Source organism: Stenella coeruleoalba (assembly GCF_951394435.1).
Source record: "Stenella coeruleoalba genome assembly, chromosome: 4".
Classification (NCBI taxonomy): domain Eukaryota; kingdom Metazoa; phylum Chordata; class Mammalia; order Artiodactyla; family Delphinidae; genus Stenella; species Stenella coeruleoalba.
This window is the reverse complement of record NC_137149.1, coordinates 49,389,528-49,417,505: the sequence shown is the minus strand read 5'-3', so window position 1 is coordinate 49,417,505 and position 27,978 is coordinate 49,389,528. Positions and strand designations below refer to the sequence as shown.

Sequence of the window (27,978 nt, the reverse complement as noted above, 5' to 3'; positions counted from 1 at the left end):
CTCAGGTCTGCTTTATCCTGACAATTTGGATTTAGAGTCGGAGGAATCTTCGAGCTCTTTACAGAAATTCACTTAAGTCCTAGAAAATGAAAAAACTGGAAAGTGATGGGTTTCAACTGCAATTCCTAGTCTTTAATGTGTGTGTATGCACTTATTTAAGGAGACAGACACTATTTATTGACCCCAAGTATCATGCATTGGATTGGGTTCTATAATAGTATTAATAATAATAATGAACTTCATCTATCTACTCTGCTATTATTTATTGATTTTCCCCCTATGGTCTAAGCACACAGCAGATCCTAGGAAAGAGAAAGGAAAGGCATAGTATATGACTTCAAGAAGCTTACAGTCAACTGAAGAAGACAGACAAGCAAACAAACTAATTACAATTATGGAAAAATGTTGAATCTCTCTACTTGCAAATTCAACTTTCTTATTTATTGGCAAGTGACCAAAATCATCCCTGCCCAAATATGTAAACCTCAAATAATTGAAAACTTATTTAAGTGATGATTTCCTTTGAAAGTGAGGTATTAGCATTGCAAATATAAATTTATCTCTATATCTTGTTAAGTGATTAAACAGAAAAATATACTCTTTAGGAGGTATTTAGGAGAGACATCCAGAATTTGAAAAACATTTTTTTCTTTTCTTTCTTTTTTCTTTTTTTTTTTTTTTAGAATAGAAGAGCAATATAAGTTATGCCCATTTTGGTAGAGTGTATGTATCTGGTTAGATCAAGTCAGAGCTACTAATTCTAATAAACATGAATATTTTTCCCTGTACCAGACATTATGATTCCTTCCTACATTTTTTTTCATCCTTTTCTCATCATAAAGCAGCTGCTTATTGGGATGGGTCTTAAATGAGGGACACATTGAGAATAATCCCTTCCCCTTTACCACACTGATGGTCCAACCAGAAAAATAGTCAGCTAATGAACGTGGATACAGATGAAATTCCCAGGAGAATTCGGCAGCCATTCTGCCACTATGTAAGGAGTCCGTTTTAGGATGAAAGCATGACAACAAAATTAAAAAATTAATTAATTAAAAATAATTTTTTTAAAAAATAGGTCCTAGATGACATTGTTGAGTATGTAGATTAAGTCCATCTAATTCCTAGACTTCCTCTTTATGTAAGCAAAAAATATCCTCTTTATTTAAGCCAGTATAGATTGAATTTTCTCTTATAGACAACAAACCAAGTGACTATTATAAGACCTTAAAATTTTTCTCATCACACAAAAAAAATGTTAATTATGTAATACAGTAGAAGTGTTAGCTAACTAAGGTGGTAAACATATTGCAATATGTAAATGTATCAAATCAACACTTTGTATACCTTAAACTTACACAGTGTTATACATCAATTATACCTCAATAAAAAAATAATTGCAATCATAGCTCTGATTATTCCTATTTTGCAGATAAGGAAACTAATGCATCAGGAAGTTGAACGATTCACAATCATAGCTGTTTTAATTTACTTAATTTTGAGGTACATTGTTACACAGCAATAGCTAATACAATTATCAGGTATTTAATAAGCATGTATGTTTTAGAAGCAGGGGAATAAAAATAATAAATTACATCTTCCTGGTTAACAAAAACTTACAATCTTATTGGAAAGATAATAATAATAAATGAAGAAAACACTCTCTTTTCCATATAGTTGACATACAAAAATGCAACATTAATTAACGTAGAGCCCAATACATAATAACCTTTTAACAAAGGCTAGATTGTGCAATTCAAGAAATAGCTATGAAGTTAGTCAGCTGCTCACCATTTTCTGTAATCAAAAATTGTGTATTGTTTTATTAGTATTTATTAGTTTAAATTGTGTTTAAAAATTAAGATTACATCTTTAGGTCTTTAATTCCTACAGTAAAATTTGAAAATTTAATTCCTACAGTAAAGTTTGACTAATAAATGGTTTCTGGCTCATTAATAGGCAGTTTACATTTTAAGGTTATAGAAACTATCCTAGAAATGGTTTATGAGATGCCAAAAAAACAAGAGAGCTAATGTAGTAATCAATCAATAACCAAAATTTTATATAATTAACATTTGAAATGGAAGCTCGACAATTCTCAGGTTATAAATATATGTCCCCTTTAATATTTTCCTCTCAAGATGGAAGAATGGAAGAATCAGTATGACCATAGGGTTTTGCCAAAGATTTACATAAATGGAGAGCTTAAAACACAGTGTTTCCCTCACCTATGCAGTAGCTACATACAGCATATGAAATAGGAACTGAGGATCCCTTTAGTACATAACAAAACAAAAATGTGATAAATATATTTGCTAAGGTCTACAGGATAATTACTCTAATAGGTGAAAAATAAACTTCTATAACGTGGTCAGCAATTTGCTGGAGGACCAGGAACATCTAATACCAATAATTTCATTAAGCTATTAGATTCTCTTTGATTAACAATAACAATTGGTGTTACACCACCTGACAATGGAAGCTTTTCATCAGGGCAGCTAGTCAAAATACAGCAGCATTGTCTCTCTTATCACTGCTTCCATATGAAAATGCTAAGAATAGAGCTTTCTCAGTCCAACAGCTGGAAAACTCCACTTCTGAGATAAGAGATGTTGTGTTCATTGTGACAAAATGTGCAATATTATGAAGGAAATTGTGGAAATAATAGGATCTACAGGAAATGCTGAAGACAATTTAACAAATGTGTCCAGACACTTATGTTTTAAGCTTCTTTTCAAAACTGGCAATTGCATTCATGGCTGCTAACTTGCACTCGGCTTTTCAGCTTTGAATACTCACACGTAGCTATTCTCTCTGTCTCTGTCTCTCTCCTTCCCTCTCTCTCCAAAAACAGTAATGATATTTAACAACCAAAATTCAGAAAAGAATTGACTACAGCCAATTTTTCTAAATCTAATAGTAAGTTTTTTATTTAAATATTGAAGATTTCATTTTTAGCAGAAATAAAAATAACACTTGCTAGGCACTAGACTCAGCTACAAAGAGTTTACTTATATTGACTCACTTGAGCCTCACAAGAACCTTGAGAAGTAGTTTACTATGGTTATTCCTATTTTGCAGATAAGGAAACTAATGCATCAGGAAGTTGAATGATTCACCAAAGGTCATGTAGCTAATAAGTTTTGACATCTGCTCCAGACTCCATGCACTTATTGCCTAACTAACTAGAATGTATGTTCCCCTCACCCAACATTTTTTTTTCATTTTTAATCAAGGAATCGAAACTCTGAATAGAGCTGCCAGATGTTTTTGTGTTAGACAAAGTGTTTTTTGTCTGTTGTTCCATCTTTTTAAAACGGCTCCAATATAAGCAATCTACCAGCTAGAACAAATATATACATTCTTGAAAATGTTTGTGCAAATCCAATACTTTTGTACATAAATAGCATTTTAAACGAACTAAGAGAGCTACTGTTTAAATTACTTTTTGAAGTACATTTTAGAAATTCAAATTCCCATAACTGGGCTTGGTTGAAGCATGTCACCTTGTAAATGATTTTTTTTACCCTTCTTGGTTAAAAAGGAAAGAAAGAGATCAAAGAAGAATGATAGAAGGAATGCCAAGTTGTAAGAAGAAAATATTTTAATGTATTATTTAATCATATGACCATTGAATAAATAACAATAATTATAATAAATCCCTGATCATAGAGAACGTTACAGTTTACAAAATGTTTTCAAATTCATTTGTGTTTTGAGGCTTAAAATGATACTGTGATGAAGAAAGACCAAGTGTAGTTATAATCACATTGCATGTGAATAATTGCTTGGCTGTCAGCTCTTGAAAGATGGGAATAAATTTTTGTTGTTCACTCCTGTACCCCAGATGTTAACATAATATCTGTTAAGGCAGATAATATCTGTGAGGCACTCAATAAGTAGCTGCTAAATAAATCAATCATTTAATGAGTTGATGTGTGGATGAGAGATCAAAATTTTTATCTCTGCACTGACGGCCCGGGTATGAAGCCCAGCTCTGCCGCTTAAACATTTTGTAACTTTGGGCAAGTTCTCTAACACCTCTGAGTCTCAGTTTCTTCATGATGGGGATAACAGCACCTACCTCCTCATGAAAAGATGCAAAATGCATGAGCTAATGCATGAAAAGTACACAGAATGGAGCCTGGCACATAGTAGGTGCTGAATATATATTTAGTGAATGAATGAAAAATACAACTATTAAGTGAACTAAGACTCAAAACAAGTCTCTGACTCCAGTGCAGGCTCCTTCTATTACCCTATCACCCAAGAAAAATTTAAGTCCTCTGAAATACACCCCCAGAGCACTTACTTAAAGACATGGTGCTAATGGACTGACCCAGACACTAGACCAAGTACTTGATAGATATTTTTTCTTTTTTCTTGGAGTATAATTGCTTTACAATGTTGTGTTAGTTTCTGCTATACAACGAAGTGAATCAGCTATATGTATACACATATATCTCCTCTCTCTTGAACCTCCCTCCCATCCCCCCATCCCACCCATCTAGTCATCACAGAGCACCGAGCTGAGCTCCCTGTGCTATACAGCAGGTTCCAACCAGCTGTCTAGTTTACACATGGTAGTGTATATATGTCAATCCTAATCTCCCAGTTCATCCCACCCTCCCCTTCCCCTCCCATGTCCACATGTCCATTCTCTATGGCTGCATCCCTATTCCTGCCCTGGAAATAGTTTCATCTGTGCCATTTTTCTAGATTCCACATATATGTGTTAATATACGATACTTGTTTTTCTCTTTCTGACTTACTTCACTCTGTATGACAGACTCTAGGTTCAGCCACATCTCTACAAATGACCCAATTTTGTTTCTTTTTATGGCTGAGTAATATTCCATTGTATATATGTACCACATCTTCTTTATCCATTCCTCTGTTGATGGACACTTAGGTTGCTTCCATGTCCTGGCTATTGTAAATAGTGCTGCAATGAATATTGGGTGCATGTGTTTTCTTTAATTATGCTTTTCTCTGGGTATATGCCCAGCAGTGGGATTGCTGGGTCATATGGTAGTTCTAATTTTTAGTATTTTAAGGAACCTCCATACTGTTCTCCATAGTGACTGTATCAATTTACATCCCACCAGCAATGCATGTGGGTTCCCTTTTCTCTATACCCTCTCCAACATTTATTGTTTGTAGATTTTTTGATCATGGCCATTCTGACTTGTGTGAGGTAACACCTCATTGTAGTTTTGGTTTGCCTTTCTCTAATAATTAGTGATGTTGAGCATCTTTTCATGTGTTTGTTGGACATCTGTGTGTCTACTTTAGAGAAATGTCTGTTTAGGCCCTCCGCACATTTTTTTTTTTTTTTTTTGCGGTATGCGGACCTCTCACTGTTGTGGGCCTCTCCCATTGTGGAGCACAGGCTCTGGACACGCAGGCTCAGCAGCCATGGCTCACGGGCCCAGCAGCTCCATGGCATGTGGGAACTTTCCGGACTGGGGCACGAACCCGTGTCCCCTGAATCGGCAGGCAGACTCTCAACAACTGTGCCACCAGGGAAGCCCCTTCTGCACATTTTTGGATTGGGTTGTTTGTTTTTTTGATATTGAGCTGCATGAGCTGCTTGTATATTTTGGAGATTAATCCTTTGTCAATTGCTTCGTTTGCAGCTATTTTCTCCCATTACGAGGGTTGCCTTTTAATCTTGTTTATGGTTTCCTTTGCTGTGCAAAAGCTTTTAAACTTCATTAGGTCCCATTTGTTTATTTTTGGTTTCATTTCCATTTCTCTAGGAGGTGGGTCAAAAAGGATCTTGCTGTGATTTATGTCAAAGTGTGTTCTGCCTATGTTTTCCTCTAAGAGTTTGATAGTGTCTGGCCTTACATTTAGGTCTTTAATCCATTTTGAGTTTATTTTCATGTATGGTGTTAGGGAGTGCTCTAATTTCATTCTTTTACATGTAGCGGTCCAGTTTTCCCAACACCACTTATATTCTTGTATATTCTTGCCTCCTTTGTCATAGATTAGGTGACCATATGTGTGTGGGTTTATCTCTGGGCTTTCTATCCTGTACCTTTGATCTACATTTCTGTTTTTGTGCCAGTACCATACTGTCTTGATTACTGTGGCTTTGTAGTATAGTCTGAAATCAGGGAGCCTGATTCCTCCAGCTCTGATTTTCTTTCTCAAGATTGCTTTGGCTATTCAGGGTCTTTTGTGTTTCCATACAAATTGTAAATTTTTTAGTTCTAGTTCTGTGAAAAATGTCATTGGTAATTTGATAGGGATTGCATTGAATCTGTAGATTGCTTTGGGTAGTAGAGTCATTTTCACAATGTTGATTCTTCCAATCCAAGAACATGGTATATCTCTTCATCTGTTTGTATCATCCTTGATTTTTTTCATCAGTTTTTTATAGTTTTCTGAGTACAGATCTTTTGCCTCCTTAGGTAGGTTTATTCCTAGATATTTTATTCTTTTTGTTGTGATGGTAAATGGGATTGTTTCCTTAAATTCTCTTTCTGATCTTTCATTGTTAGTGCATAGGAATGCAAGAGATTTCTGTGTATTAATTTTGTATCCTGCAACTTTACCAAATTCATTGATTAGCTCCAGTAGTTTTCTGGTGGCATCTTTAGGATTCTCTATGTATAGTATCATGTCATCTGCAAACAGTGAAAGTTTTACTTCTTTTCTAATTTGGATTCCTTTTATTTCTATTTCTTCCCTGAATGCTATGTCTAGGACTTCCAAAGCTATGTTGAATAAGAGTGATGAGAGTGGACATCCGTGTCTTGTTCCTGATCTTAGAGGAAATGCTTTCAGTTTTTCACCATTGAGAATTTGGTGAATTTTCTGTGGGTTTGTCATATATGGCCTTTATTATATTGAGGTAGGTTCCCTCTATGCCCACTTTCTGTAGAGTTTTTATCATAAATGGGTGTTGAATTTTGTTCAAAAGCATTTTCTGCATCTATTGAGATGATCATATGGTTTTTATTCTTTAATTTGTTAATATGGTGTATCACATCATTTGATTTGCATATATTGAAGATTCTGATCTGATCTGGTTAAGGGGCTCATCCTAGGACTCAAAGTAACTTTCCTTAATGGTTCCTTCAAGCCTTCTTTGGAAATAGCCAACATTCTTGGAGTCATCTAACCTAAATATCAAATGATGGAGTTAAATTTAAATCCCTTAATTTTGTGGTTTTAACTGGCGTTCTCAGTAAACTGCAAGCTCCTTGAAGGCAAGGACTTCATCAATCTTCTTCCCCAGAACTTAACATAGTACTTGGCACCTAGCAGTACTCTGTAAATATTTGTTGAGTGAATGGACATGCCACAGAAATCTAGATGTCCTCAGGGCAGCTTTGGGACTTCTGAAATATTTTTTAAAGTATTTATTTTTTAATAAGAATTTATTTTATTTTTAATAAATATTTATTTTAAACATTTTAATTATTTCAAAATCTGTAATAAAAATAGCACACATGCATTACAGTTCAAAATTTCACATATTGGATACCAGCAATACAATGAATCATACAGTCAGGTGAACACCAGTGTAGTTGCTAACTTGAATAGTGTTTCCTGCCATTTTCTGTGCTTTCATTTACTCATTCATTTAATTCAACAAATATTGATTAAGCAGCTACCCTGTGCCAGGCACCATCTAGGTACTTAGGAAATATCAGCAAATAAAAAAGACAAATATTTCTGCCTTCATGGAGCTAACATTGTAGTGGAGACACTGACAATAAACAGTAGATTGAATGGTTTATCATAAGGGAATAAAGTGTTATAGTTGAGAGTGGTGTTTGGGGAGTGATTGGAGGTTGCAGTTTTAAGTAGTCAGGGTAGGTCCCATCGAAAAGATCACATGAGAGCAGAAACTTGAAGCAAGTGAGGATATTAGCTACATGGATATGTAAGGGAAAGATAATTGGATGCCCACGTGGGAAAAAAAATTATTAACATGCCTCATACCATGAACAAAAATAATGTTTTGAATGGAGTAAAGATATAAATATAAAATTCAAAATAAAGAATGCTTTTAAAAGACAAAATAGGAGAATAACTTCATGACATCGGGTTGGGAAATTTTTAATAGGACACAGGAAGTCTAATTATAAGAGAAATGATAAGAAATTTGACTATATTTTGTTCATCAAAGTCACCATTAATCAAATAATAAGACAAGGATGGACTGGGAAAAGGCATTTCATCAAATATAACTGACATAAAACTAGTATTCAGAATATATAAAGAACTTCCACAAATCACTAAGAAGTAATGGCAACCAAATAGAAAGAATAGGTACTTCACAAAAGAGGCTCTCCAAATAGTAGCCATATGAAAAGGTGTTCATCCTTAGTAGTCATAATATAAATGTAAATTTAAAACACATGGATTATGGCTGCAGGCCTACCAGAATGACAAAAATTTTAAAGGCTAAAGTTACTAAGTGTTTTCAAGGTTTTGGAACAACTGAAACTTTCATGTACAGATTGGTGAGAATGTAAATTGACACACTTTGGAAAGTGGTGTGACATTATTAAAACTGAAAATATGCATCCCTAATTTCACTTCCATTTATATATACCTCTGAATTGCAATACACACAATAATCAAGACACATGTATGAGAATGTCCACAACAGCACTATTCAAAATAATTCAAATCTAAAAGCAAACCAAATGCCCATCAGTGGTAGAATGGAAAAATCAACTGTTAGTGCAGTGTGCAGCAATGAAAATGAACAAATTCCTACTATGCACTGAATAGAAGTAATAGGATCACAGTCATAATATGAGGGAAAGAGGCCAGATACAAAGAATACAAAGGCACAAAGACTATATCGCCCTATTTATACAACGTTCAGAAACAGACAAAACTAAACTAAACCGCTTAGATATGTGCAACTAGTATGTGGTGTATATCACAAACAGATTGATATTTTTGAAAATTCAAATAGTGATTACCTATTAGAAGACACCGGGGCAGTAATTGGAAAGACACACATGAAGGGCTTTTGAGATGATGGCAATATCTAATTTCTTGATCTTCATGGTTTTCATGAGAGTTTCTTTATAATAATTTATTAAGCTATCAATTTACTTTTAGCTAACTTTTGCATATTACATTCATAATAAAATATCTGAAGTCACTAGAAAGATACTAAAAATTTAAGCAATTTTAAAAATTGGGGAGCAGGGAGAATATATGGGACATCCCTGTACCTTCCTCTCAATTTTGTTGTAAGCTTAAAACTGCCATTAAAAAAATAAAGTCAATTTTTTTCACAAAAGAGATAAGATTTTTTTCATTTTTTCTTCCAGTTTTATTGAAATATGATTGGCATACAGCACTAAGTTTAAAGTGTATAGAATAGTAATTTGACATATATACATCATGAAATGATTATCACAAGTTTAGTGAACATTCATCATCTCATATAGATGCAACATTAAAGAAATAGAAAAAAATTTTTTCCTTGTGATGAGATCTCTTAGGGTTTGCTCTCTTAGCAACTTTCATATATAACATACAGCTGTGTTCATTATATTCATATTGTATATTACATCCCTAGTAATTATTTATCTTATAACTGTTAAGTTTGTACCTTTTGACTGCCTTCATCCAATTCCCCATCCCCCCACTTCCCACCTGTGGTACTACAAATCTGATCTCTGATGTGAGGAATCCAAAAAAACAAAACAAATGAACAACATAACCAAATGGAAACAGAGTCATAGATACAGAAAATAAGCAGGTGATTGCCAAAAGGGAGGGAATGGGGAGAGGAGATAAATAAGTGAGGAAGATTAAGAGGTACAAACTTCCAGTTGCAAAATAAATGAGTCATGGTACAGTATGGGGAAAATAGTCATTACTTATAAAATATCTTTGTATGGTGACATTGTAACTAGACTTGTGGTGATCATTTTGAAATATATAGAAATACCGAATCACAATGCTGTGTAACAAGAACTAACATAGTGTTGTAGGTCAATCATTCTTCAAAAACAAACAAACAACCTCATAGAAAAAGAAATCAGATTTGTGCTAAGGATTTATTTTTTAATTATGAAGAAAAAGAATTAGAGATTATGACCATAGACTATACTTTTGAGGAGTTCTGTTTTAAAAGGGAGTAAAGAAATGAGGCTGTAGCTCTTGGGGGAAGTGAATTCAAGAGGAAGATTTATGGGAGAAACTGATTCTGTAGAAAGAAAATGCAGAAGAAATAAAGGAGAATTTCTGAAGCAAGGTTTTTGAACAGGCAAAAAGAGATGGAGGTAGAAGGGTTGGCCTCAGACAGAAGCATGGCTACTTCATCTTTGGAAATAAGCAGGTTGTACTGAAAACAGATGTTGGAAGGTAAATTGATGTGATGATGCCCCACAGATATGCTCTTCTGATAGATTCTAATTTATCAAAGAAGTGAGAGGCAAGGTCATTAGCTGAAAGGGAGGATAGAAAAACTGTGTTAGGGATTGAGAAGAGAAAAAGAGTAAAACAGTTCTCTAGAAAAGTAAAAGAGTGAAAAGTAAAAGATTAAGGAAGTGTAGTATAAACACCAAGTAGCAGTGAGTCCTCTTCAAGTTAATGGAAATAAATATAAAATGGGAAGAGTCAGCACATTGTGTATTTTTCCCCAGCCCCTATTCAACTGCACAAATGCAGGTTTTGATTTTAGTACACACACATGTATACACTGAAATGTATTCATTTATATGCTTATGTACACATATGTGTGTATTTATTTTCTGTCTCACCTTATCAGAATGTAGTCTCCAAGAGCCAATTACTTTTGTTTGTTTGTTTGTTTGTTTTTGGCGGTACGCGGGCCTCACTGCTGTGGCCTCCCCCGTTGCGGAGCACAGGCTCCGTACGTGCAGGCTCAGCGGCCATGGCTCACCGGCCCAGCCGCTCCGCGGCACGTGGGATCCTCCCGGACCGGGGCACGAACCCGCGTCCCCTGCATCGGCAGGCGGACTCCCAACCACTGCGCCACCAGGGAAGCCCGCCAATTACTTTTTTATACAGGATATTAATTATAGTTCTCTGTGCTATATAGTATGACTTTGTTTTTTACTCATCCAATATATAATAGTTTGCATCTGCTAATCCCAAACTCCCAATCCTTCCCTCCCCCACTGCCATACATGGCATATATAAGCCTGTTCTCTATATCTGTGAGTCTGTGTCTGTTTTGTAGATAAATTCATCTGTGTCATATTTTGGAATCCACATGTAAGTGATATATGGTATTTGTCTTTCTCTTTCTGACTTACTTCACTTAGTATGATAATCTCTAGGTCCATCCATGTTGCCTCAAATGGCATTATTTCATTCTCTTTTATGGTTGAGTGCTATTCCATTGTGTGTGTGTGTGTGTGTGTGTGTGTGTGTGTGTGTGTGTGTATATATATCACATCTTCTTTATCCATTCATCTGCCGATGGACACTTAGATTGTTTCCATGCCTTGGCTATTGTAAATAGTGCAGCTATGAACATAGAGATACATGTATTTTTTCAAATTATAGTTTTGTCCAGATATACACCCAGGAGTGGGATTGCTAAATCATATGACAACTCTATTTTCAGTTTTTTGAGGAACCTCCAAACTGTTTTCCATAGTGGCTGTACCAATTTACATTCCCACCAACTGTGTAGGAGGATCCCCTTTTTTTCTACAGCCCCTCAAGCATTTGTTATTTGTAGACATTTTAATGATGGCCATTCTGACTGGTGAGAGGTGGTACCTCGTTGTAGTTTTGATTTGCATTTCTCTAATGATTAGTGCTGATGAGCATCCTTTCATGTGCTTATTGGCCATCTATATGTCTTCTTTGGAGAAATATCTATTTGGGTCTTCTGCCTATTTTTTGATTGGGTTGTTCTTGTTTTGTTACTGAGTTGTATGAACCAAATACTTTTCTATCTTATACATCACTATATCCCTACCAACTAAAATAATGCTGTTCTTATAGTAGATTCTCAAGAAATGTTTGAATATTGAATAATCAATGAGAACCATTGGTAAATATTACCAGTGCTTTAGTTTTAAAGCAAAAATTTCTACTGTTTCTTTCAAACATCTGATTCTTTCACTTGAAAAGTATCTTATAATTGTAAGAACAATGGAGTTAAAAAACTAACCAAACAAACTATTGCAACTGCTTCTGTTTCAATCACAATATTCTCAATACTGTGCAACCAAACAAAATATTCAAGTAAATTAGATGATAAGATTGATCTGATTTCAGCTGTCATCCATAAACACTGATTTGAAATTTTGTGTTCAACAATAACCTCCTCATTTAGCTAATATGAAGAACTTCACAACGAATAAATATTAATTATTTAACTTGCAAAATAAAATTATACTGACAAATGTCTCTTTTACATTTTAGGATGTTGTGTAACAGTTTACTTCAAAAAACTTTCTTTTCATGTAAATTTTAATACACTGCCTTAGATAATAATTAGAAAGATGAGCTCATCAAAATATGAGAATGACATGAAACTGGGGAGAGGGGGAACAGCCATTCATTGGCTGATGAAACCAAAATGGAAAATATTTTTACAGACTGAAGCACTGTATTACACCTGGTAAGTTAAAATTTAACAGGAAGAAAAGCATTTAGTTACTATTGGGGTTCCCCAATAAACTACTTCACAAGTAGAACACAGGGATAATTTGGCTTAATATAGCAGGTGAAAATAATTGTTGTAGCTGGCAATAGGCTCAAGGAATGCTTATGATGAGATGAAACTGCCCCCCAAAGAGCTAATGTGATCTTAAGCTGCATTAACAATATATGTATCTTGAACAAATGAGAAGGCAACATTCTTTTCTCTGTACTACTCATAACACACATAGTGTACTAATCCAATTCTAAGTATCACAACATTAAGTCAAATTGGAACATTTTGGGAAGACAATGCATAAGATGGTGAAGAAAATCCAATGTCTTAAGTGAAAGCATTAAAAAAGGGGGTAGGGGGGCAATGGAGTTATTTACCCAGAAGAGAAAACTCAGTGAAGATAACAGTCTACCTCAAACATTTTAGTATCCGTATATGAAAGAAGGATTCTACTCATTATGGCCCCAAGAAGTAGGACTGGGCCAATGAGTAAAATATAGGGAGACACACGTTGGTCAAATCACAACATTTTTTAAATTAGAAAATTGCGATTTGGAAGCTTTCCAGCAATTTCTGCTCTCTGAGGTAGAGAATGGGATTTGCCTTTGAAACAGATCCATCTTTTGTTCAGGGAGCGGTCCCTCTGGTAAGTTCCTTTGGTCATGCAGGTGACAAGAATCTGCTGATTGTTCCTAAGTGATACTTGATGTGATTGAAATATCCCAGATTGAACCATTAAATGCTCTTCTGACAACTAAAAATTATTTGATCAATGGGTTTACGTGTTCTTGCTCAACACTTTGCTCACAGGAAGGTTGGAGAGCAAATCTAAATCTTCCATGTAAATCTGTGAACAAGACTGGCTTCATCAGATGATGCCTGCATCTCCATTCAGTCCACACATTTTTATTGAACTTCTACTGTGTGTCAGGCACTATTCTAAATGGCAGGTTTACAAGAGGGAACAAAATGTTCTTCTCACAAAAGTCAGTTTTCCCAAATATCAAAAACTCCTCAATTCTCACCTTCTCAATAAAGTTGACTCAGACCTCCCAACTGAACACTACATCCTGCTTCCATCATATTACATCCCACCCTCATCCTCACACCTGAGTCCTAATATCCTGTTATCTTTTTCATTTCTTATTCTTATTTTTTTTCACAGCATTTGCCACTTTCTAATATCTGTTGCAACTCACTTACTTGGAGCTTAGATTCTTCAAATAGATTTTTGACTATTTCATTTACTGCTAAATCCCCAGCACACAGAAAAGTGCCTAGCAACAGTAAACATACAATAAGTACTTGTGAATGAATGAATAAAAACCCTGGCATTGCCTGCAAACTGCCTTGGTTGCTGCTGATTCTCCTCTGGGACATGCGGGAGGTTCCTGGTCAATCTGGTGATCAGTCTTAGGTCGACCCTACTGTAAAAGCATTGCAGCAACTAGTATAAGATTTGCCCTAGTTAGGCAGAAGATTCTACCTCCTTTCAGTCACAGTTAAAAAGACAGGAACTTACATTGAAGATGAAAGGAGAAAAATTCTGACCATTGTGGGCAGAAATCAAGCAAATCATTAGAAATTTTTCTGACTGGCTTAGGAAATTGGGGGTGGGGTTTGATGAATATCACTTGATAAAGAAGGATGGGCAATATTACGGTTCATCCCCTAATGTAGTTTAACATGCCAGCTAAAATCCATCAGAAATGATAGTAAAAGTTCTCAGATTTTTTTGCAGTGGGTCCCAGCTGCTATAAGAAAGCTTTGGTCCTCTCAGGGAGATTTCCATGAGAATGAAAAAGTCCTGTGAAAAACCATAGGTGGAGCACTGACTAATATTAAGACTTTTAATGGCTGGATTGGGTTCATAGAACTGATGAATGTGACCCAACTGGAGAATTGGAAACTGTCCCAAATAAACCTAGATAAATTTTTGAAGTTAGCCACACTGCCTTGGAAAACTCCCTTAGGCCTTATGCTGAAAGTGGTCAAGAATTTAAGTGGTGTTATCTTGATGATGGGGTAGCAATGTCCCAGATCAAGATAAACTTCTTAAAAGAACACTGATGCTGTGCTAGTAAATCCCAAATCAGCCACAAGGTATAAACCCCATGGTTTATACCAGACTTGTGAATCCTCCCAAAAGTTGACCACTTTGCTTTGAAGTGAGGAAGACCACATTGCCTAGGGTGTGGCCCCCACCTGTTTGCTATAGACCGAGTATGTCAGACCTTTGACCCTCTCAGGACTATTGGCAATGCCTCACAAATGCAGACACTATTTCAGGTTGTAAGTCACTTGTCAGTCTAATCAGTTGGCTCTACCCCTGCCATTGAAACCTATAAAGCTAATCTGTGTTGGGTTTTCAGCTTTCTGGACTATTTGCAATCTGGCAATGTTGCACCTCTTACTGCTGAAGCCACTCAACAATGGCTGATAGTCAAGGTATTTGATAGACCTTTCCATCCCATCCCAAGGCATCTGGTATTGTTGATGGTTTCAATGGCCTCCTCAAAAACTGACTCAAAGACCTTTCTGACTCTACCTTTCTTAACTCCTCCTGGTCCACACACCTTAGAAAGTCAATTTTTTCACTGCAACTGTCCACAGAAAAAGATTTTCTCCTCTTATCTGCTTCTAGGGTAATTGTCAGGAAGAAAGCGGTAGGCATTATATAGACCTATTTTGAAAATTCAGGATTTCATCCTGACCATTCCTAGCCATGAAGCTACCTTCTTTCCCTGAATAGCAATCCCAGAATGAACTAGATGATATACCTTCAAGGTGTCTGACCACATAAAGGCTGAAAGGACTCACAGTGAATTCTGGTTCAGCCTCCTGGATTCTCCTGTTGGATTGACATGAAACTACATCATAAGGATAATAAATACATGGTCGCTGAGTTTTTCTACCATCGCCCAAGTAAGCCAAAAATGTTGAGTATGTAATAGGTGTCTGTATATTTTATAAAAATATTCTTAGCCCTTTTACAACACTCTGTTCCAAACAAAAGGTCTGGGCATGAACAGAGGATGATTGGTAACAAGTGTGAAGCTACAGCTACTGGAATGGAGCATACTGACTTTGTGGCAGTGGAGAGAGAACAACACCCTAGCACCCAGTAGCTTAGACCCTGTGAGGTACCTCAGAGGGAGGGACATTGATGGTCTTTTGTCTTTCATAGCCACCTCTAGAGCTTTTCTCATTAAGGAAAACACCCTCGTACAGCTCTTCCAAAGTACTACAAGCAGATTAAATGACTGCTGGGCCTGCCATCCCCTGCCAGACAGCTCTGAACACAATTTGATCACATCCCCCTTCACCTTACTGAGGAGTCTATCAGAAACATCAGGGGATTCCCCAGTCCCTGTGTCTCCCACTCACAACCCCCATCAGCAACTCAGAATGTCTTCTCCACCTCCGTTGCCATAGCTCTTGAACAGGTGGTGGTGCAGACAAACAGGACAGATTGGATGGACTATTCTTGGGTAGCCCCTTCAGGAAAAAGGACTAGACACAATTACTCAAATTGAACTGGGAAACTTTAGGCTTATTAGATGTCCAGGGGGCCATGTTGGAGGCACTGTCAACCTATGTCCCCCAACTGATGTAGGTCCCACTTGGTGGTGTAAACAACATTTTCTTTCAGGCATGGATGCCCCCATGTATGCTTCCCATACTGTACTTCTTGTATGGAAGCCAGGTGTTAATTTGCTTCCTTCCCAAAACATGGTAATTTGAATCATTGCAAGCTAAGTCTGTTGGCATGAAAGACTCCAGATGGGGGTACTCCGGGTATTTATAAGGCAGTACTGAAACAAAAGTGAGTACTTGAGTACTTTTGACAGTGGAAGTACTGAGTGCAGTCAGTTTCCATGAACTAGACCATTTTTGGATAGTTTTGTGGGGGTTTTTTTGTATAAAAGGAATGTAACCTTTTGTAGCATTGTAGGGTGAGGGAAAGAACATATTACATAAGGTGGAACAGTTAGAGTGCTTCAAAGATGAGTAAATTTGCTGATTGTGGGTATTCTGTAACTAGAGGTGCTCAAGTATGGAATATATAGTTATTTAGTAAAAGTGTTTTAGAAGAAATTCAAATGTTGGCTGCAAGACTGGACTAGATTCCATGATACTTCTTTCTTCTTAATTTTGATCTAAGGAAAACTTACTCCAGCATAAAAGTGTGCACAAAAATTTTAAACTATGAAGCTTCAAAACCCTGAGCACACCATCAAGATAAATAACCCCTCTGCATAATACCTCCCTTCTCATTCACCTGAGATTCTCTGAGTAACAAGCCATCTCAGAAATCGACCAGCTCCTCTTATTTGACAGATAAAGAAAATGATACCCAATGCGATTAAATGGATTTCTCAAAATCGCATAGATTTATGACATACCAAAATTAGAAATTGAGTATCATGACTCTTAACCAGCCTTTCTCATCTGGGGTTCCTTATCTAATCGACAGAACTCAGAAAAATCATTTGAATGAATATGTTCTTGGTTCTCCCAAAGAGGATACCTAGCACCATTTCAGATGCTAAGGAGAGAAGACAGGTTCGCGTGTACCTGGATACCTAGAGTGCTGGGTGTTACCCCCTGGACCCCTAGTGGAGATGGCTGTCCCTGGAAACATGCTGCATCTCTTACCCCACCCAAGTCACTCCTTTTGTCAACATGAAGGATTGTTTTCCCCTCAGAATTAACAGGCAGTCCACAGAATAGAGTGAACCACAGGTAGAATACACAGTCCTTTTGCAGACTTTGGGTTCTTTGGTAGAAATGGAGGGAAGCGCACTTAGAGAATTTGCTGAAAACCAAGTTAGTGCTCTGGCCCTTTGCTGCAAGCGAGCAACCTTACTTTACCAGGGTTCATGCTATCTCAGAAAAACATACATTTTTATCCTCAATATATTATTTGCGGAGCAAAATGCCCAGTTGAGCCACTCTGGGGTTCAGTGCTGATTAAATCCTTACTCTTTAAAAAGAAGCACATTCCCTGAGCACTTTGGGGGGAACTGAGGAGACCAGTGGCCAAGGCACAATCTGTGCCTCTCTCTTTATCCTTAAACAGGCTGCTAAGTTGTGCAAGTGTGTGAATTATTATTTTCCTAACATTATACACTTGATTTAAAGCATATTCCCTTTGAAGGAAGGTATAATTTTGGAATTATTTGAAGTCTCTAAGTGGTTAGAAACTGAGCTTAGCCAGATTTCTAGCTGTAAGCAAAAGTCAGCCTCTGATAAGAAACTGTTGTACTTTATTGATGCAAAGGAGGTAAGTACCCTCTTGGGGGTTTCTCAGTTCAAGAGCATCCTAGTTGTTATTTGCAAACTGCAGTGTGCAATTCTGAATGTTTTCAGAGACACTGACCCCATATGACTGAGTTCTCATCATAGGAAGCTTCCAAGTACCTACCCAAAGTTTTAACGACATATTGGTTGCAACATGGGTTTTGTGAGGCAGGAAAGCTTCCCTCCATTACCTATTCATATGCAATATTGAATTATAAAATAAAGCACAGAACCGAAATAGATAGATTTTCCAACAGATAGACATGCAGCCACATTACAAAGTCAATTTCATATATGGGATCCTGCGCTGAATCATTTAGCTATTTAGGAATGCATTTCGCAGCTAACTCATCCTGGCAGGCCCAACGGGATGCAGTTCCTCTTAAAATAAATATGGAGTCATCAAACAGACATCACTGTGACAATTAACTGCTGGGCTTGAAGGAACTTTTGCTTGGCTTTTCAAAGCAGCCAGAACAAAAAGAGAGACTCCATGCGTCACAAGCACAATCCCCACTTGGGAACAATCATTTGCAAAAATCAATCTTGAATAAATACACTATATTAGTCCTCTTTTTCACTTAGCACAGTTAGGAAATAAGGGGTTCCATATAACTGAATTTTCCAGACAACTTGAAACTTACAACTTTAATAATAAAAAAGAAAAAAAAAAAGAAGAGAGTGGGCTAGAGATAGTCCTAAATATTTTACATAGACCTTGGTTTCCTTAAATAGAGGCTGGGTTATCATTTAATTTTATAAGTTTTTTAGTTGACTTGACATCATCCATTTGGCAAAGCCCTTGCAATAGTTCCAGGAAGGGATGGTGCACGTCTGGACTGGGCAGGGGCAATGGAGAGAAGGGGACAGATTTGAGATATAATTTGGAGGTAGAATTGACAGAACTTAGTGACTGATTGAATGTGGCACTTGGGCCAAGGGTGAAGGCAAATATGATTCCCAATTTCTGGCACAAGTTACTGAGAAGATAGGTATGCTATGCATGGTGATGTCATACGTAGAAGAAGGAGTAGGTTGTAAAGAAAAAGTATCAAATGTACAATAAGGTCAATAATCAAGAGCTTAATAGAACTCAGAAATAAAGGGAAAAGACCCCTGAGCCAGAGAAATAATGTCTGCAAAAGTCAGGTCTGAGTTCACACAGACTTTGGTGAGGTTCACTCAGCACAGATTGGCTCTTGACTGACCCTCAGGTGGAAGGCATGATGTTTCACGATTTTAGCATGTTGGAAGCAGTACATGAGAGAGGAGAGGCTTCATGGAGCTGATACACTCACAGTTAAAGCAGTGGCTTAAAGCCTGAAAGGAAACCTGGTATATTATAGCATGAAACAATAAATGATATTCGTCATAAAGTCCCCTACATTGGGTGAGGACCAAATGAGGTATTATCTTTAAGGTTCACAGTTCACCATTTCTTTTAATACTCAAAGCAATTCTGTGTGGTCAGCAGACTATCAGCATTTTACAGGTGAGCCAATGGATACTCAGAGAGTTCACCAGTCAGTGGCTAAGCCGCGATTTTGACTCCAAAGGCTAGCTCTCTTTTTCTCACACTGAGGCTAACGAATGGAATTTATGGATGATATAGCTATCAGCTCTGTTCAAAACAAAAATTCTTCTGAGCAAGTAGAGTTGTACTTTTAAAATACTTGGCATCCTGAAGTCATGGGCTCCCCGTCATCTGAATTTTTCAAGGACAAGTAACTGCAAGTGTCCATTAGGTTTTTAAATGAGATTCTTGTGTTGGATGGGAAGAGAGGTCACTTAATTCCTTTCAATGGCAATATTCTATGAGTTTAGAAACCAGGTTCAAAAGAAATTGTGGGTAGAAAAGTGCTGCAGATATTATAAAGTGATATTCAAATGTTAGCATCTTTGTTATTTGTGTCAGTGTGGGCACATCAACAGACCCTATTCTACAATAAGCTGAATAATCCAATACTTAAGTATTGTAATGAGATAATCCTGTACTGCCCTGCCCACCCTCATCTGTCTCATTCTTTCCCTCTGATTCTACCTACGTTGCAAGGCATGTCATTTCTTTGAATGACTAACAAAATTAGGCATTTTCTCCAGAGGGCCACTATTGAAACGGACACATGCCAGGATGAGGATTGTAGGAGCTCAAACAGCTTCTATCACTGTTTTGAATTATCATATTCACTTAGATGAAACTGTTTAACAGACTACCTAGCGATCCCTCTGGGAGGTAGAGACACATGGACAAATCATCTTTGATTGGTAGTGACATGAAAATATGGCAGAAAGTGTTTTGCATTATTAATTTATGTTTTCTCTGTCTTTCCCATGTCTTTTGTCCACATTCAAGCAGGCAACAGGCTCACACCAAGAGAGATTTGTGACAAGTCTCCTGGATTTTATAGTCCAAAGCCTAAACTCATTAAGAACAGTAGTGCTTTAAATAAGAGGGATACCCAATGATTAAAAGCAATTTTCCTGGATGGAAGAGAGTTGGTGAAAAAAAGTCACATAGTTCTCCGTGCTGAGGATACCTGCAACCTACCTCTTTGTGGTACCAGATGGTGGGCAAAAATTCAGTGAATGACCACATAGCGTCCCAGAGGGACTAGGGCCCAGGGCTCACAACCTTACCAAAGATTCCTTAAATGCACTGTGCATTGTGGAGGCTGGGACCATGCACTTCTCAATAGAACCAGTGCATTGGTACTTTGTGATGATCCCAGAACCTTGGTACAACCTCAGGGAAGTGGTCATAGGAAACCTCAAGAATGTGTAGTTCAATTTTCCATAGGAAAAATGGTGGGGCCTCTAAAGGTGAAAATTTAGTTGGTCTAAAGTCAAATAATATGAAAAAAATTTTTGTTCCCCTAACAAGAATAGAGATGGAGCTGTACATCTACTCCAGAATTTAAAGCCCTAAGGAACAGGTAGAGAAACTGCATGGAAGGTCAAAGTGGAAATGCAAACTCTGGTGAGAAAATCCAAGGAAAGCCAGGAGTTTCTAAAAGGATATGAGCCCATACATGACAAGCCCTAGATAATGAATAATTCTGGGTCCAAAAAGGAGCTAAGCACTGCCATACAAGAAGTAAACCCTCAGAGGAAGAGGGCATCCTACATCACCTATACCAGACTCATATAGTTCCTAAACAGCAGCCTTACCTATGAGATTCAAATTCTTGCATGTTTTCATGGCAAATCCTAATTTTATCATCTTCCCAAAGGCCAAGCAGAGCCTAATTTAGTGTGACGCTTTCATGTCCAAACTAGTTTTACTCCTCAGAGTGAGCTGGGCAGGACAGGAATGAAGACACAGACATATAGAATGGACTTGAGGACATGGGGAGGGGGAAGGGTAAGCTGGGAAGAAATGAGAGAGTGGAATGGACTTATATATACTACCAAATGTACAATAGATAGCTAATGGGAGGTAGCCGCATAGCACAGGGAGATCAGCTCGGTGCTTTGTGTCCACCTAAAGGGGTGGGATAGAGAGGGTGGGAGGGAGAAGCAAGAGGGAGGAGATTTGGGGATATATGTATACGTATAGCTGATTCACTTTGTTATACAGCAGCAACTAACACAACATTGTAAAGCAATTACACTCCAATAAAGATGTTAAAAAAAATGAACATCAAAATGAAATTTCAAATACATTAGTGTTTTTTCCCCTAAGCCCTGAAACTTTTGCTCGAAAATCCATGGCACTATGAAAGAATTTCTGCCTTCTAACAGAAATACTACAGTTCCCTCTATGGCTAGGAGAAATTCACCCATAAAATAAACTCCAGCCATTAGCCTCTTCTATGGGCAAGTGAAATCCTGGGTTTTCTCTTTGCATATCAGGAAGCTGGATGCATTTTCTTCCCACTCTCCTGTGGTGGTAGATAGTCTTCAAAGATGGCTCTCATCAATTGCCCTTCTCCCTGTATATGCAGCTTGTCCCTTCATTAAGAGGGAGAGTCTATGAGAACCTGCTATATAGCACAGGGAACTCTAATTCACTTCACGGTACAGTAGACACTAACACAACATTGTAAAATAACTATACCCTGATTTTAAAAAAAGAAAGAGAGAGAGTGTCTACTTCAATCATTCTCTTTGAATCTGGGCTGGCCTTGTAATTACTGGAATGTGCAGAACTGACTTTGTTGAGTTTCAGTCCTCACTTTGAAGAAGTCTAGCAACTTTCCCTTCTGTGCTCTCGAAGGAAGCCAACCTCCACACCATAAAGAAGCTAGCAAGATTATTAAATGATAACACACAATGTGGAGACAGAGAAAGAGAGAAAGAAGGGAAGGAAAAAAGAAAGGGAGAGAGAAAGACAAAGAAATAACATGTAGAGGTGCCAGACTTGTAAACGAATTAACCTCAGACCTTCCAGCCCAAGCCCAGTCTAGGTCAGATGAGTAACCTAAGTGATGGCATTTCACCAGAAGAACTGTCCAGCTGAATCTTGCCTGGATTCCTGACCATGAGAAACAATAAATCTCTGTTATTTTAAGCCATTCACTTTAGGAGTTATTTGTTATGCAGAAATAGAGAACCGAGACACAAGTCTAGACTTCACGATTTCAACCATTCTTTTGCCACCACTTCAACTCCCATGAAAGTTCCCAATTCAGTATAAATTAAAGCATTTATCTCCTAGACAACACCTGCCAGGACCTTCTGGAGAAGACCAAACATATGTTTTCTGTCCTCAGCTGGGCTTTGATTCCCCTGAACAATTCTTCCATATGTCTTTGGATCACTTTCATTCCTCACAGCAGCCATTACACACATTCACTATGTTTCCTCAGCCCTCTTACACCTATTCTCACCTCTCTCAAACATAGGAAGAACTCACTTTCTGCTTCAAATAATAAATCGAAGTGGGAATTCCCTCAACCTCATCAATTTTCCCTGTTGGAAAGGGGACTTCCTGCATCACCGGACTCATGGTGCCAGAATTAAGTATCTGATTGGTTCGTATGGGAGAAAGTACTGGACATGCTCACTTCAACCCCTTCTCTCCTTGAGATCCATCTTCAGAGAGCACGCATTGGCATCTGCTCACTGTTCTTGGCCCGAGAGTAAGGGGCCCATTCTGTCTGGGGAAGCTTGGATATGTCCAGCTGTCCAGCTCTATATGCCTGTCTAATTCCTAATTCATGGCTAGAATATTAACAAGTCTCTGGACCCATAACTCACAGGGCGTTTTCCAGTCAACCCATCACTTATAAAGCTTCCACACTGAGTTTCATCTCTCTGCCTCACTGTGTGATTCTTCATTTGGTTCTGAATTCAGGGAACATGGTGTTGAGTGGGGAGAGTTATATATTGATTCCTTAATACCCCAGTGTTCCCCATATGTTTATTTGTAAACACCACCATCCTCTCCTCTCAACTTCAAAGAACAAATAATCTTTTTTTTTTCTTTTGGGGGCTAATGCCTCCATTTTTGATCTGCATCCCAACTCCTATTTCTCCCCACACAGAATGGGCCCCTTCCTTCAGGGCTGAGAACAGCTTAGTCTCTCTCCTTCGTTTTCAAACTCTTGGACAGCATTGAATCTATCTGCACAACAATTCTCTCTTGTATGAGAAATAATCTTCTCTTCACCTTATATCCACCTTAAATCACTTCCTTATTTCTATGCTACCCTTCATATCTGGTTTCTTAAAGATTCATCTATAATCATAATCTTCTACCCATTATACCCCTTAGACTTTTCAATACACTGTAGTTTGTCTTCCATTCCCAAAATGCCTCTGAAATTTTTTCTTAGTAAGGTGGGTAACTCCTTGGTCTCCATTCCTTATCTTCAGTGGTCTCCCTATAGTACCAAATCATGGGGGTCATTCCTTTCTTTCTTGACTTCCATGACACCACTACACCCTCCTTATCTTCCCAAATCTTTGATGATTTATGCAATATCCCATTCACAGGTAGTATTTCCTCTACCTAACAATACAATAGTAACTTTCCCCAGAACACCAACCTTGGCTTTCTTATCACTCGGCAGATTCTGGTGAGACAATGACACTACTCATCATGGTTTAACTGTCATTAACTATTCCTGCTCAGATCTCTATCACCACCTTTCTAAACTTGTATCCTAAGTTCTACCCACTTAATTCACTTATTTTTAATTACTTTATGACTCCTCTGGGAGTTCCCCAGCACAAAAAACTCAACATTTCATTAAAAACATTATTTCCCCAAACCTGCTCATCTCTTAATTTTCCATTTATAGCTAATATCATCACAATCCAATTGGTCACTCATACTAAAAATGTCAGAATTATCTTAGACTCATCCTTGTTCCTTGCACTTCATCAGCTATCAGTTACTGATTTGTGAGAGTCTTCCTTTTAAATCTTTCTCAGACATGACCCCTCAGCTCTCTGATTCCTTTGCCTTAATTGAAGTCTCCAGCAGTATCCTGCAAATGATTTCTTAGACACCAGAGGCATTTTCTCCCATCCATCCTATGCTATCACTATATTTAAAAATTTAAATCGCATCATTTCTCCCCTGTTCAGTCCTTCAGTGAATACCTGTTGTCTTTGGGACAATCTCTTTTGCTTTGCAAGTGAGACCCATCATCATCTGGCTCCTCTGTTGCTCTACCTGTACAACCTCATTTCCAACTTCTACCCTATATGTTCCCTGTAATACATCTAAGCATATTGCTTGCACCTTCTTTCCACAAATATATACATAAAGTGCCTCTCACACACCAGTGCCTTCTTATATGTTGTTCTTTCTATCCAGAACGCATTCCCTCACCTGTGATATTCTAGTCTGCCTGGTGAAATTCTCATCATGCTCCCAAATCCTGCACTAATGTTACCATTTCTCTGATCATTTCCTCAAGCTTGTCTTCACCCTCATGCTAACGGAGACGGAAATTTTCTATTTTTACTTTTAAAATAACTACAGACATCCATCATCACACTTACCAATTGTTTTAGATTTCACTATCTTGTCTGTTTCCCACCTTGAAGATAGTTACTTTCACTTTTTGAAAAATATATTTATCAGGTACCTGCTTTTCTCAGACACTGTTCTAGGCTCAGGGAATAAATCACTGAACAAGCAAAGGCCCCTTTCTAATGGAGCTTACATTCTAGTGTAAGAAGAAAGACAATTAACAATAAACATAATAAATATGTAAATTGTGTAATATATTAAAAAGAACAGAGTAAAGGAAATCAAGAATGCCAGGGTTGACTAACACAACACTGTAAATCAACTATACTCCAATAAAAATTAATTTTAAAAAAAATGCCAGAGTTGAGGGAGAGGAGGAGGGTTGATTTCAGTTTTAAACAAGGTAGTCAGTGGTCACTGAGAAGGTGAGGTTTAAGCAAAGTCTTACAGAAAGTGAGAGTCAGTCATTCAGATATTAAGGGAAGATCCAATAAAAGAGCACTAACTTGGGAGTGGGTCTGTCTTGTCTGGGAGAAATAAGGAAGAAACAAGCTCTGCAAGTAAACAGAGGACTGGATCTTGTAGGACCTTGTAGCCTTTGCACGGGCTTTAGCTTGGACTTGGGTAAAATAGGAAGCCAGGTCAGGGTATTTTGCAGAGGAGGGGTATGACCTGACTTATGTCCTAAAAAGATCTCTCTGGCTACAGGGTTGAGCATAGACTTTAGGGGCAAGGGTAGGATCAGAGAAACCAGTTAGCAGACTATTGCAGCAGCCCAGGTAGGAGGAATGAAAGAAAGAATGAAGAAAGGAAGAAAGGAAGAGGAATAGGGGTGGGAGGTAACTTGGAGAAAGCAAAAAAGTGTATAAAGAGCAGAAATAATAAAATGGAAAAAGAAAGAAATGAACAAACAAAGCCTCCCTGTGCAAACTTTGAACCATTGGCTAACATATCAGGATGATATTCTAACAGCTTCAGACTCACCAGTGTGTTGTTTATTGGTCTGTTACTAATCTGAGAGTACTTTTTGCCGGCTGAGCTATCCACTGTAGGTGTGTCTGCTTCTTGAACAACAAAATCAGCCTCTGGGACAAGAGCCTAAAAGAAATTAGGATAAAGTTTGGTGGAAATCAGGCAACTGGCCTAAATATAGTGTCCTACTTCTCTCTTCAATCTCTCTTTGTCTTGTTTTCTTGTGAATCTGTGTTGGGGAGAAAATTCTATCTGGGGAGAAAATTCTATCTGCCTTTACTTCAAGAAAATGTTTGTGTTCTCTTAGCCTAGTAGGATGCTGAGAAATGGAGTGATTCAACAGTGACTCAAGGTATGACAGGAGAAGCTGAAAAACAGGATAGTACAAATCTCTTGTGGGAAGCCAATCGGTCTCCTGCCTTAAGAAAACTATCTTAATTGAAGCAATATTTTAAAATCATCAGAAATAATTAGCTTTAAAATTGTAAGTTGTATTTTAATAACATAACTATTTTCTATGTACACTTTCTTATAACACGTCAACTTGATTTTTAGCTACAGAAGAATAACTTTCCATGTTTCTATAGGTCTTTGTCTGTTTCCCATTTTCTACCTAGCAGGCATTTTATTACAATGTTGTTTTGCTCCGACAAACCTTGCAAGGATATTTAATAATTGCCCTTCCTGTGTTGGAAGTTGTTATATTGATCACTTTGAGAGATAATATTTACTTTTTGGTCTGTGTCTATTTGCTCAGTGCATTTCTAATGTAGTCACAGCAATTACCAGAGCTAATTCTTAAAAGCTGAGCAATCCCAGTCCTTGGTTCCTATCTATAGGTTTTCCTTCACTTTTACAAATAATGATTTATGCAAAGTCGCCAAGACAGCTATTGCTTCAATGCAAGGTTTATTATCTCCAAGATGAACAGACAAGCCATTAAGCGCTCATGGAAGGATTAGTGTAGAGAAAGATCACCACATTGTGATTTTTCTGGTTACATGGTTCAATACAATGATGGTTCAAGGAAGTAAAAGCCAATTTTAGCACTGCCATTGTAGAGCTGTGTATATCTTCAATAAGCAGTTATAAAAGCTGTGACTGATAGGAATTTCCCTACCATAAAAGTTTCTTCCATCACATACCCACTAAGTGAGTCACACAGAAGAACTTCTAAGCAATGTGATTGATTCCCCCAGTTTTATTTTCTGATCTATTTCTTATATAGGAGCCAAGGCTATAGAGTAATAAGATAGGTTCCACAAGAGCCTTGTGCAATTAGCATCATTACTTTATAGCCACATTTTATATGTGGGTTTCTTAGTGTACAGCATATGTGTTTGTGAGTCTGTGATCACATCTGTTGTCCTGAGAATAGCTAAGACCTTTTTAGCTACATTCCTAATGTGCATTAGAGTGGATGGGGCACAGGGGTGGGTGATGCAACTTAATCATTGCCTTATTAAAAAGACTCAAAATCTCCCATTTTCATAACTAATGAGAACCTACTGTATAGCACAGGGAATTCTACTCGGTACTCTGTGGTAACCTAAATGGGAAGGAAATCCAAAAAAGAGGAGATATATGTACACGTATGCATGATTCACTTTGCTGTACAGCAGAAACTGACAAGAGCAGTGGAAAGCAACTATACTCCAATTAAAAAAAAAATCTCCCAATTTCCTCAGAACAAAGCCCTATCAAGTTAGAGTGAGATTAAAGATCCCTATTGTCTGGCACCAACCTCCCTCTTCCACCTAATTTCCTACTTCTTCACCCCACAAGCTCGCCACCTCAGTCATACCGGGTCCAGCAGCTCTCTATCAGGCCAGATGGATCTCCACCTTTCTACCTTTACTCACACTAGAATGCACCCCACTTCACCTTAATTTGTTCAGCTTTCCTAAAGCTGTAATGGCATACAATACAAATAATATTAATAACCACTGCAGCAATCACAAAAATAACAGCAAAAATAGTCATAGTGGTGGTGGTGGTAGTGGTGGTATAGTAGAAGTAATAATAGAACTGATGTCTGTATAGTGGGTATAGTTTAGTAAAGAACACAGATTTAAGGCCGGATACCTGGGTTTTAACCACATTTCTCACAATTCCAAATTGTGTGAGTTAAGGCAAGTTATTTAATCTC

General features: G+C 37.5%; 1 protein-coding gene across 25 annotated transcripts in view; it reads right to left on the bottom strand.

Moving 5' to 3' along the window:
• Positions 1-27,978, bottom strand: part of LOC307185656 (cytosolic beta-glucosidase-like) — a 488,042-nt gene that overhangs the window by 155,001 nt on the left and 305,063 nt on the right. The gene's annotated exons all lie outside the window — the stretch shown is intronic.